The sequence below is a fragment of the Homalodisca vitripennis genome, chromosome 2, assembly GCF_021130785.1.
Source record: "Homalodisca vitripennis isolate AUS2020 chromosome 2, UT_GWSS_2.1, whole genome shotgun sequence".
Classification (NCBI taxonomy): Eukaryota; Metazoa; Arthropoda; class Insecta; order Hemiptera; family Cicadellidae; genus Homalodisca; species Homalodisca vitripennis.
In genome coordinates, this window is record NC_060208.1 from 13,308,056 (window position 1) to 13,318,635 (window position 10,580).

A 10,580-nucleotide genomic window follows, 5' to 3' on the forward strand; every position below is an offset into this window, starting at 1 on the left:
TTAAGATTGAAAAATATATACAACTGATAGCATGTTTGTTGCAAAAACTTCACTTTTTATTTGCGTCATAAAATTATATAATAGTTACAAAATCCATCTTTGTACAAACTCACAGTTTATCTTCAACGAAATACTAATATATTCTAGTTAACGCAGTAGCAAAAGTAATTTTCTGTTTAATGACACCCCTTAAATGAATACTAAGTTTTGATTAATTTAACTACTAGTGATGAATATTAAACAAATATTCATTCTTGAAATTTCTAAAAAAATTATAAAACGTGCTCAATGCTTCTGGATTGATCAATAGTTAACCCTATAATTAACGGTCTTAGGTTTCCTTATAAATATATGAGTATTGGCCCAGTACTTGTCGATCATTTTACAATAAAAAATTACAAAACACAAGAGTTGGACTATCTTATAAAATGCCTTAGTAACGATAAGAACACAGAGAGAAAATGTATTAAGTTACAAATTGTAACCTAGGCTATGGAAACTCTTCACCTCCCCCCACCTGATTCTACTAGCATCATCACCGACGTAAATGTGAGAGGTTCCCGGGGCAAGAAGAAAAGAGATATAATCCTGATTAAAGAGCTGTCTGAATTTCAGATATCCTTTCAGTGTACTTTCTTTTAATTAGTGCTAATGACCTGTTATAGACAAAAATTATACAATCATAATTTAAAGAAACTAGTAGGAATACATTATTATTCAAAATTTATGTTTTATTTTTAAAACTCTTTAAAGTCTGCTTTTGAATCGATGCGAAAAACGTTAAAAGCTTCATTGCGCATACACTTGTCCAGAGTTATTGTACAACACCCACTAACATTCGCTACTTAGATCTCGTATAGTATATATACTCGTATTCAATGTGTCCCGCAGTAATATTTAATAACGTTTCCAAAAACATCAGCTTTTTATCATGCTGTCACATTTACTCACAATCACTTTAAATTATTGTATTGGAAATACTGAGTTCTGAATCATTTTCGGTCTTTTATAGGTTTATACTTAGGCTCATATTTTATTTCTTGACAAAATCAAAAGATTTCTTGTTCGTATTTTATATAACGATAAAATTTAATTACAAGTTTTATATTTTGTCAAGACAGCTAATTATGGTATTAGGATTTGTAAATATACGATTAAACGATCAAATACATTTTCGTACAACTAAAATGTGGTTCTTGAGTGTTTTTTTTTATTCTAATAATTATATGTCTCTTACATAACTTATCTCCCATTTGCTGGATTCTTCTCCGCCCCGAATTCCAGAATAACTATTAAAATATCTAAAAGTTCGCGAAAAATATCAGGTCAATAGAGAAAGATTTTGTATATAACAGCACAGATTGAAGGAACACGCATGTTAATTGTTACTAACCATTATGTGTAAACATCGATTTACGACAAGAATCCGTACATTCAATTAATTTTCAATACATAACCACTATTTTCAATTTCATTACATTTATAATCTTGAAAGTATAGAATAAGTTTGATAATAACAACACTACTTAATTCAACCTTTTATCCAACGACTGTTGAGCACAGAGTAAAATATATACAATTAAGACAATTAAAAGTTATAGTAACAATATGCTGTTAAATGTACATTTTAGCAAATATTAAGTATGCAGTGGTTGGTCAGTACTGAAATGCAGGTATCAAACATAAAGTTACTTTCTAAGAGTTACTATAAATTTAAAGACATTAAAAAAACTTATTTTAGTAGTCTTTAGGCAGTAATAGAACAGTTATGTATATACATTTCCTTTATCGAGGAAACAAGGCAAAATCAACCCTGGTAAAACATAATATTAGGACCAAAATAATGGCCTTAAATATACACTTTTGGCATATTTCCTTTATCAGGAGAACAAGGAAAATCATTCAGTCGGAAATACAATTCACACTCATATACGTCCAAAGCCTACGAAATTGCGTGTGAAGCCGTGGATAACTCCTAACATCAAAGTAATAATGTCGAATTTTCTAGACCTTTCAATTTGGAAATATTGTAGTATTTTGAATCTAAATGGTGGGAAACGTAAATTTAACCTAATTTTATGTAAAAAAAATAACTACTATCCATAACATTCTTGTTGATAAAAAATCTTCATTTTCTAACCAACTTTAAAGCTTGTTTTTCCTTGATAGTCACTAATAATAATTTCATTAATTTTGCAATATAATTTCAAATATATGCTTCCAAATATATTTTGAAATTAATACTAAATCACTGTGCTTCATTAAAATTTTCGAAGCTATTAGTATCAAATATTAAAACAACACATTCACAAATTGGTACTATTTATAGAATTCATTATGAATAAGATAAGTACTGACTATCCGTCCGGATTCAGAGAAGAATGTCCACTAACAGTTTTGATATAGAATTAAGTCGAAAAGTAAATGAGTTTCTCCTGCAGAAGAGGGAAAGGTGCGTTATAGCGGCAGTTGCAGTTGCAATGAGATTTACGTAATTTATTTATGCAAACCAAGATAAAAGTTGAAACAACTGAAACTTCGTTACATTAAACTCTTTCAATTTCTTGCATTGCTTTGCAAAATTATGAAACTTGAGAGAATATCCATTACACATAATTGAATTTTATAAATCAAATGTAAGATTATCCAATGATGCAATAATTGTATTCATTATCTTACGAACCTACAGATTGTAATATACAAGCGAATATTGTAAACAGTTAAGTATAAAGCTACATCTGTGTCCAGTAGACTTGTCATGTTATCGGTAAAACTTTTAGCTTCACCGAGTATAGTTCCTAAATATTATATAGGAAAAGTGGTGAGGTGGAAATTTTGTTTAAAAAGAGTACTTCAACCCCATCTTTGCCTCCTGCTATACCAGATTAGAGATGCGTTGGGCTGGGTTGAGATAGGTTGGGCTATATCGGTTTATACATATTTGATTTCTTGTCAAATATGAACCTACATGGCGAAGGGCATATATCAAAAAATTCAAACCAGATATGAAATACAGTTCTGCCTTAGAACCTAAACACAACTTTTTGTTTCCCCATGTACTCTCCTAGTCGTGCCGTCAGTAGGTGATCAGAATATTAAATTAAAGCATTGATTACTATTACAAGGTTACATGGAACAAAAATGCTGCAATACAAAAAATATGGGCGGGGCTGAAAAACGGTGTCAATATAAAGTGAAAGCTCAATATAAAGTGGAATTAAATAGGCCACAATATTTTTAAATTAGTTATATTCAAGAAATAAATTTCACTCAAAAATGAGTGTGTGACAAATCTATTAAAAATATTATTCTTCATTATTACGTACAAAATAGCTTTACCATTATAAATTCTAAAGATTTTACTTTTTAATACTTTATAAGTCATTTTTTGGAAACTCCTAAGAGTGACACATTTTTAAGGTCTACTATAATGTTTTGAATCCGGTTTTATAAACCCTATTTAAACAGTTATGTTATTTATTCAATGTTCAGAAATTTTAAAAGAAAGCCGTTTTGATCGGTAATTATCAAATTTGTATAGTAATAATTTTTTTGACTTAGATTACCGCTATGATACAAATAATCAGCCAACTTTTTTGGTATAAATTTCTATTCATTACTAGGATATTAATGAGTTCAACATTTGATCTTTTTACGAAAATAAACTAGAATAGTGCAGCCTTATAAACACTGTATCAGTGACAAAAATGGTTATTGATCTTACAATCACCTCAAGTACTTATCAGCACTTATGACGTATTTGTTAATATCTATACTTTGATTTTAGGGGTAATATTAGAATCAAACATTAACTACAGTGACAGTTGGAAAGAGTATACCTTTATTAATAAAGATTAATAGTGATTAAAACGCCAAATATGTAACTTAATACATTTTTAACGATAATGTTATGTCCCCATTCGATTATATCACGTGTTCTAATAACACCTCTTAATTCGAAAATGTGCTCTGGTAAGTCGTGAAAAGTACAACTGAAAGTTAATTCTAAGTAGAAATATTTCACGAAGAAATTTCCGCCAAATCCCCGGTATGTTCAGTCGCGGGTGGGGGATGGAGAGGGAGAGGGTGGTAAGATGTATCATCAGCTGTACCCTCGGATCTACCCCCCACCTCACATCCCTCTAGAAACCTCCCTCTCTACTACTGGATCTCTACTGCAACCCACATCTCGTGAGATCAGTTGAGGGTATGTAAAAGAGGAAGGGTAGTAGGACGTAAAATTCGCTGCGCTCTCAGATATACCCCCACACCACCCACACTTCTCACAATCCCCATATGTACTACAGGAGCAGTACTGGAACCCACATCTCGTGAGATATCAGTTGAGAGGATGGGAGAGAGGAAGGGTGGTAGGACGTATCATCAGCTGCGCCTTTGGATCTACCCCCCCCCCCCCCCAAGGCTCACATCTCACAAAACCCCTATCGCAAGAAGTCGTTATGTTTCACTTAACTTCTCTCTCGTAACGAACTTTACATCTAGAGACATAAAGAATACAGAACCATAATGACAAGATCAGTACCTATTTTTCTCTTTTAATTTAATTTTTGCTTCCCATAAGCGAAAATGGAACATCATTTAGAGTCAATATTTTAATGTGTCTTTATTACATGTTGTACAAGGTTTACGATATAGTGAATTTAAAAAGTTTTTCAAATCACAATCTAATTCGCGGTCGCATGCGTGTATGATATAGTTTTACGCTAATATTATATACAACACTCTGCACATAAATCAAACTCACCAATGGTGGCCAGATATTTTCTTTACTCCTACTTGGAACACACAATATAGCTGTAGTACATAGTTAGTTAATCCACCTTAAATTGGTCCATGCTAGTACAGAAGTTTTATACATGTTAACGATTTTAGACTACATATGTGATACAATGTAATGCTTCTATTTTAGCTCGGGATTCACCAAGTCTCCTATGTTAAAATGAGGCTCAGTACCCGGATGAATAAAACATTTCCAAGTTTCAACTGATGCATAGGGAACATCTCCCTATTCTTCGATTCTCTTTATTCAAGTATATGCCATGTATATTCAAGTCAGATGTTTATGTATTCTTGTAAGCACAAAATTCAAACAGTGATTTTAAAGGAAATAAAATAACTGGTAATTTCATTATTTGTCAACAATCTATGGCACAGATAAAGTTTGCGGGAGGACAGAACTACTTTAACGCATTTTTAAAAGCTCAAATTCAAGTGCTCCTAAATGACTTCAATAATCCCTTTTACATATTTTTTGTGATAAAAAGTTTTTCAAGTGTTATCGGCAATTATATAAGTAATTTTCAACTACAGATTGTACTGATTGTAGTTATTTTTAATTTAGGAAAAACTAATGTCATGCCTAAATCTACTCTTAACTTGCGTTGCCCCCCCCTCCTCGAAGCTGCAATGAAAATAATTGGAGAGCTTCTAATTACGTTGCCTTGGAAATTAAAACAATAGCGAGGAAAGGCGTCGCCACCTCTAAACAAAGACGCTTTCCTGGAATAAATGGTTATGATTTTAACGTACAACGTTTTAAACGCTTATGAAAATGGGATATAATAATATTTAATGACACCTATACACGGATTCCCGAGAGTCGAAATTAATTAAATTAAGGTCAATTGTTTTCATGGAAACCCAACTTAATTAAAATAATCATTTCTTAAAATTGCCAATCTTTATTTCAGATATTGTTAACAAATAAAATATATTGCGAGTTGATGTGTACGGTGAATTATTTATTATTTTTGTTATATCATTTGTGCCGGTAAGAAAGACAGGCTTGACCCAGAGGTACTCGTTACTTTAGTATATTAAGTTAGTGTGTTCATACTGATATCGCCTAACTGTCACTAATACATTATACACTAAAAGTAAGTAAGTTGTATAAAATGCAGAATTGGCGTGACAGTAACAAACATATAAGTTTTAATATTTTTTGGATTTAGATCAAATTAGACTTTCAATAAATCAGCTGCGAAAGTAAAAACTATATTTATAATATTATTAGTGGTTATGTATAACGGGACCCATTAAAAATGTACTAGTATATTCTAATCATTCAAACAAGACATTTAAGCAAAACATTAACATTTAAATATAATTTACGTTTTTACAGTGTATGTACGTTAATGAAAATTTAAATATTTTAAATTAACATACAGATTATGAATTGTTCTATTGTTTTATTCTAACTCATTTATAATAAATAACATTTTTATGTTCATTTAATATTAGGATATAATGCGTTAGTCACAGTAATTTTAAAGTGTACGTTTCCCTACAATACGCTCCCAGTATTTATTTATCAGTACATAAGAGAGAAACACGGTGTATAGTCTCAAGACCTCATTACATGAAATTTAAGACGGTCTAAGGTTCACTCGATCCCCTTGTTCAATTGTGTCTGCTCTGTATCTCGTAGCACAGCATTAGTTTCGGAAACATCATCCCTCTCTAATACTTATCCGAGATAATCTCCCTTTGACGTCGACCTTTCCTTTTGGCGTCTTCTCCGGTGACTTCCTCTCGCTACAAAGTTACATTTATGCGGACGACTTAGGATGCTTATATTATATCTGACAAACGAGTATTTCAGCTTGAAGCACAGGACGTAGAGGTAATAAAAAACCACTCTCTCAATTAACTTTTTACCAAAAAAAGGTTCGATTCCAATTTTATCGACTACGGAAGACGACGAAACTGTGTAGCAATAATATTGCAGCATGAAACCAACCAGGCTTTTAACTTATTTCATGTTCAATTTATATTATTCCAGAAACTGTTTCAGTTATTCCGTTTTCCGATGATTTATCCCTATAGTATAGGCTAACTGTATTGTTTACGAAATGGTAATTATCACAAATATAGTTAATTATCTGTTTTTATGAATTTATGCGTTGTATTATAGCATCTAAGTTTCCAGTTATGATCTGTGACATTATTATTGGTTGTGGTAGATACTCGTATATTCAATCAATCTGTTATTGATGTGTCTAAGTTAGAGCTGTATTAATTGTTCAGATTGTTGATTACTATTAAAATGTATTTTTATTACTTTTGATGGTTATTTAAGAACGATATGTTTCCAATTATCGTTTTATTTGTTACTGGGTTATATTAGTATACTGATATTGCTATTTATTATTATGGCTACTAGATATTGGTTGTTAAATTAATCAGTTATTGAAATAGACATACTGTTTCAAACACAATATCTCTTCTTATCTGTTATCTGTCTGTCTGTATTGTACGTCTTGCTTTTGATATATTTTTACAATTTCAATATCTAATTGCAGATAACGAGAGAGATTGCACAGTAGCAAAATATATTAAATATTTAATATTAATTTCTCTCCTCCGCGCTATTTGGATTTAGCTAGTCGATAACCTCACTCAAACAATGTCTATAAACGTTTTATACAGATTTTAAATAAAATTAGTTAAATGTGTAATTGTGAAAATATGGACCAGTAGAGAGAGTAATAGTGGGAGAGAAAGAGAGATAGGTGTCAGTGTGGGTCGCCTCTCTTGTTTTTCTCTACTTGACTTATTTCGATACTCAACCATTGTCGATCATTATCTGGTAGTATGTATATGACCACTCGTGTTCCACTGGCTAGAGGACATGGTTTCAATATGTTTCATCCTCTCAGGATCGTAACCGTGCATTAGCCAACACATGTTGCGTTAAGTATGTTATACGCAATGATATTGTGAGTTGTTAGTTTGTTAACAAGTAGTGAACTATTATAATGTAACAGAAAATTGCTGCAAGTATTGTGACCAAAACCAAGACTTTCAACGGTTTAAAGCCGTCTATACAATCTCCAAAACTTCGGTGATGACGTCAAAAGTAATGACAGTATGTTAGGACACATGTCACGGATTTTCATACTTTTTCCAAACAGTATTCTTTAATTTAAAATATAATACATTTTTATTAATCAAACTCCTTACAAACTGAGCTATACCTATAAAACTCTACATTCCCGTTAAAGACAAATATATCCAAAAGTTTAGATTTTAAATAAGAAATTGCATTAATCCATAGAATTATCCCATTACAAGAAGTAATATCTAACCACCGCCGTACTTCTCTTGCTCCGAATCGATCCCTACCAAGGTTCAGAGAGGTATAATTTAAATTTACATTAAAAACAATAGAAGCACTGCTATATATTACATAAACATACTGTACATATTTTACGTAAAACCCTTTAGTACACTATTGAATTAATATTAAAATTACCATGACTTAAAACTAATTATCAAGAATGCAAAACGCTAAAATAATTGTAACGTAGGAATAAAACGTAGTTACCACAATTCATCAATATCAAAGTACAATTCAAACCCATACAATTAAATCACCCAATTATGAACCTGATGAGACAATTATTATCCCTCTTCACCTATATTACACAGGATAGCTGCTGGGTAACCAGACTGAGCTTCTTTGTAGCCTAGGTGTCTCTAATGTCGAAACTATGTAAAACACAATTTTTATGAAATTTTTTCACTCAGGTTGACTCTTTATATTCTACCGTAGATAGAGGATACTGCTGCACAATTTCCAAACAGGACAAGAACATTTGGGATTATATATCCGAGTGAGAGTAATTAAAACGTTGCACTGCATTAAAAAAATCACAGCACTCGCAAATTAATGTGTCGGCGAGAAAATCTTTATTGGGATTATTTGGCGCTGTTGTTTGTTGGGAATCACTGGGCTGCGAGAACTAACAAAGTCTGTTTGTTCAGAAAATAATTCATCCATTAGCAACAGCACCTCCGTGTCTTTCGGATACTCATCACTAAAGTGAATGTAGTGGTTGAAAATATACAGTCCTAATTCATTTTAGAAAAATACTTATGACTGTCAGATTTAAAACCTTGTTAGTAAATGGATTTTAATAAACTAGCACTTATTCATTTTGAACTGAGATTATTTGTTTAACACGCGGATTACTGAGATATTTAACAGAACACATGCAAAACACGTTTATGTATGTGTTTCAAAACAATTATATTCCTAAAGAGTTTTATACAGAACGCCCAATACAATATACGTGCTATTTGGTTAGTCACATGTAATTAAAACCACCATAATTCTACTCTTATGTACTGTTTAAGTTTTCTATTATTTATTATTGTTGGTGGGGATATTAAAACATAAAAATTAAGAATAGAAAGGAAATAAACATACACGAAAGCTGCTTAGATTACAGTCCAGGCGATGTCACTGCACAAGATGCAGGTCACAAATACAAGAATTCTCGAGCACAATCATACGTCACACGAGCACAGGCGAAAGTGGAATACTAACAAGAAAATCGATGTTTGGCTCTTTCTTCTACGGTCAGGAGGGGCAATGGGTCATAGTTTCCTTAATTCCTAAAATAACTTTAGGTTTCCCAGTTAGGGGTTTAAAAATATTAATACCCAATGTGGCATAACCTTAACCAAAGGCTGACTTAACGGTTGTTCTATTAATTTTTTTCAAGCCTCAATAAGTTTTGCGTTAAAATTTCTTATATGGGATGATTTTCAGACCAGCATTGCAGAACAATTTTAGATTTTTCCACTAGTCCTTGTTTCGTGATTTCTTTGTTGTTGTTTTTTTTTTTATTTCCGCACTTAGTAGTCTTTTTATATGTATTCCCTATTACAAGAACATTTCATACTTTAAACACAGTTTTTTAGCGCTGTGTGCCATTTTTTGGTTGGTTTTTTACAAGAAGTTATCAAAGAGTGATTTGTCCTCTAAAAGCGATTAATAACATATATTTTCTGCATACTCTTCTAAAATTCTCCGATAATTCTAGCACATAAGAAATTTAAATGTACGTCAATTTTTCTTTGTGTTCATTCTCATGGCTTTTTCTATTGTTTCTTTGCACTTATTTATGATGGACTGAGGGTACGCGTTTTTTTAAAAGATCCATTTCAGACTTTTCTTATTTCTTCTTTTAACCCATCTTTGTCTGAGCAATATATATGCTACTACTTTGACAGATTTTTAGATACTGCCCAGAAGGTGTTTTCTAAAGATAATTTGTTGCCTTGAGGACATCTCTATCTCTTAAATATGCACACATCCAGAAAGTGAAGTTTGTTTTTGACTTCTAGCTCCATGATAACGCAAATGGAGGGAGAAATGCTGTTTATATGGGATGAAAAGTCATTAAGTACAGTGCCTCCATAAGGGAAGATGAAGAAAGTGTCATTCACCTATCTCCAACAGATAATTGGTTTGAACTGAGTTGCCAGGAGCGTTTTGCTCAAATTATTTTCATAAAGATATTGGCGAAATTGGGCGATAGGCAAGAAGAAAAGAGATATAATCCTGATTAAAGAGCTGTCTGAATTTCAGATATCCTTTCAGTGTACTTTCTTTTAATTAGTGCTAATGACCTGTTATAGACAAAAAATTATACAATCATAATTTAAAGAAAACTAGTAGGAATACATTATTATTCAAAATTTATGTTTTATTTTTAAAAACTCTTTAAAGTCTGCTTTTGAATCGATGCGAAAAACGTTAAAGCTTCATT